We start from the raw sequence: 2,805 nt of genomic DNA, 5'->3' as shown, positions 1-2,805 counted from the left end.
CCCCGCCCTCCTCCCTTCACCCCTGGAGGGGTGGGAGCTGGAGGCAGACGCCAGGAGCGGGAGAGGGCGGGTCGAGGCCCATCTCGTGAAGGCCAGGAGGCCACCATGGGCACAGGTGTGCAGGACACTTCTGACCGCGTCGCAGCATCTTAAATTCTGGGATTACCAGGCAAAAACGTCAGAGGGCCCCCTTCGCCATGCTTGATTAAACACACGTCGAAGGTCAGGGGCCTCACAGAGGAGCTTTCCCTAAAGTCAAGTTCACCCACGTAAAATATTACCTGACTACTACTTAGAAGAAAAACACAGCGTTCCGAAAATCATGCGAGGGAAATAATATGTTACGGTAATGACAGTGGTAAACAGAAGTTAACCGTGACGAGAAGGAAATTATAAAAACATCAATGACTCTGCCTACAGCCATTAAGTAATTAAGGGAACTCCAGTCTGGAGTGTGGAAAGGTATCCTGTGAGGGTACAGAGACACACACTGCATTTAAAAGGCCTTTTGGCTCCTTCTGCAGTGGATGCGTTTCTAAGGGAAAGAAGTTTCTGGTACAACCGTGTTTATGTACACTGTGCATGCTACTTTTTATATACATAGAATGCTAAAGGGTTTACTCCATTACTTTTTTTTCAAGCATTTTTTAAGTTTATTTTTGAGACACAGAGTGTGAGCAGGGGAGGTGCAGAGAGAGAGGGAGACACAGAATCCCAATCAGGCTCCAGGCTCTGAGCTGTCAGCACAGAGCCAGACTCAGGGCTCAAACTCACAAACCGTGAGATCATGACCTGAGCCAAAGTCGGACGCTCAACTGACTGAGCCACCCAGGTGTCCCTTTTGATTATTATTTTTATTGTGTTTTGCAGCTGACGTTTTTTTCAAGGTGCCCATTTTCAAGTATACAGCACTCTAGGGGAAAATAATTTTGTTCACATTCAGCTCTTCTTGGATGGAGAAGAAGCAATGAGCACATGTTAACACTGCCACTGTTCAAATCCTGGCTCTGGTATGGATCAGCTGAACAACCTCAGATCAAGTTACTTAACCTTTCTGTGCCTGTGTCCCTAGCTACAGCAACACAATTATAGTTTACTTACCTTATAGGCTCGTGGTGGGTATCAAAGGAAAGAGTTCACAGTCATTTAGAACGATGCCTAGCACATGGAAGGCACACATAAGCCTCAGGCATTATTATTTGTGAGTAAAGTAAAATCCCTTCCTTATGAAGGAATGCCTTCTTCCTTAGATTTTATTTTATGTTTAAATGTTTATTTATTTTTGAGAGAGAGAGAGAGACAGAGTGTGGGCAGGGGAGGGGCAGAAAGAGAGGGAGACACAGAACCCGAAGCCGACTCCAGGTGGTCAGCACAGAGCCTGACATGGGCTCGAACTCACAAATGGTGAGATTATGACCTGAGCCTCAGTCAGACGCTTAACCATATCTTAGTATGGCATAAGCCGTCCATATCGCGTGCATTATGCTTTATGCACATTTTTTTGGTCGGTGCTATTCTGCTTTGAACAAATACCATTAACTGTAACTGAGTAATTTAGTGATTTCCATTCTGTTCCTTGGGCCTTCTTTTCCTACTCCCAGGTTGGAAGTGAGTATCAGAGGGACCAGAGAAAACTGCGGGTTCCGCTGGGTTTATCTGACAGGCCTTGGGGCTGTCAGGAAGGGAGGGTGGGAAGAGTACGGCAGAGTCCTGCAAAACACTTTGCTGAACTACTGTTCTCTCAACCACCAAACACCCTCCGGGTCACTGATGGGGGGATCAGAGGGCCCATGGCATTTGTCACAAACCCAATTGATACGCTCATGACAGCAGACCTCTGATAAATGAATGATCCTGGGCCACTACAGGCAAGCAAAGAAAATGTCAACCTCATTTTACCTGTGTTGCCAAGGATTTCAACTCCCTTTCCTAGAATAACTGCTCCAGTCCTTAGTTACCCGTGGAACACCCCCAGCGGCAGGGTGTGGGTTTCTGAAGAGCTGTGAATGGTTAACACGTCTGTTGTCAAGTGACCCCCTTATCCCCTGCTAGATTTTTAAGCTTCAAAATTGAGATTTGAGGGGCGCCTGGGTGGCTCAGTCGGTTGAGTGTCAGAATTCAGCTCAAGTCATGATCTCGCGGTTCGTGGGTTCAAGCCCCGCGTCAGGCTCTGTGCTGACAGCTCGGAGCCTGGAGCCTGCTTCGGATTCTGTGACTCCCTCTCTCTGCCCCTCCCTGCTCATGTTCTGTCTCAATCTCTCTCAAAAAAAAAAAAACACAAAACACTAAAAACACTTTAAAAAAGATTTTACGAGTACCGCCTCCTAAATCTCATGGTGCCTGGTCCAATGACTGCTGTCCAATAAACGGGATTCAGAAAGACACTAACAGGGACAGCGCCATGTACCTTTCATCAGGCTGCAGGCGAGACCAAATCCATGGGCAGAAACATGATCCAGCCCCAGGTCCACTTAAACCTGTCTTGTCCACCTTCTGGAAAATGGCATAGGACGACGCCCTCATCACAGGCCCACGTACAGCTAGTCCCGTAACCATAGCTGGATCCTTTACAGAGAGAGAGCACGGCAGTAACAATCTAACAGACTGCAGTTACTTGGGTACTTACCCAACTTAAATGTTGTGGGCCATTTAAGTCATTTGCATGTAATATCTCACTTAATCCTCAGAACAAGAACATGAAGGACATCAGATATTAATGTCATGCTACAGTTAAGGAAAGCTAGGTCATAGGAAGTGAAGGAGCCGGGGCTTGAAGTCTGACAATCTAATTCCACGACCTGTGCT

The 2,805-nt window shown here is 46.9% G+C and overlaps 1 protein-coding gene across 1 annotated transcript in view; it reads right to left on the bottom strand.

The window, feature by feature from the left end:
• The window catches only part of VANGL1 (VANGL planar cell polarity protein 1), a 49,697-nt gene extending 47,211 nt beyond the window's left edge, over nt 1-2,486 (bottom strand). Inside the window, exon 1 of the mRNA XM_077767133.1 lies at nt 2,408-2,486. The gene's annotated coding sequence lies outside the window, so the exon portion shown is untranslated. The remainder of the gene's footprint in view (nt 1-2,407) is intronic.
• Nucleotides 2,487-2,805: the final 319 nt, after the last annotated feature.

Source organism: Crocuta crocuta, unplaced genomic scaffold (assembly GCF_008692635.1).
Source record: "Crocuta crocuta isolate KB4526 unplaced genomic scaffold, BGI_CrCroc_1.0 scaffold180, whole genome shotgun sequence".
Classification (NCBI taxonomy): domain Eukaryota; kingdom Metazoa; phylum Chordata; class Mammalia; order Carnivora; family Hyaenidae; genus Crocuta; species Crocuta crocuta.
The sequence above is the reverse complement of the archived record's forward strand: the minus strand, read 5'-3'. Positions and strand labels throughout refer to the sequence as shown.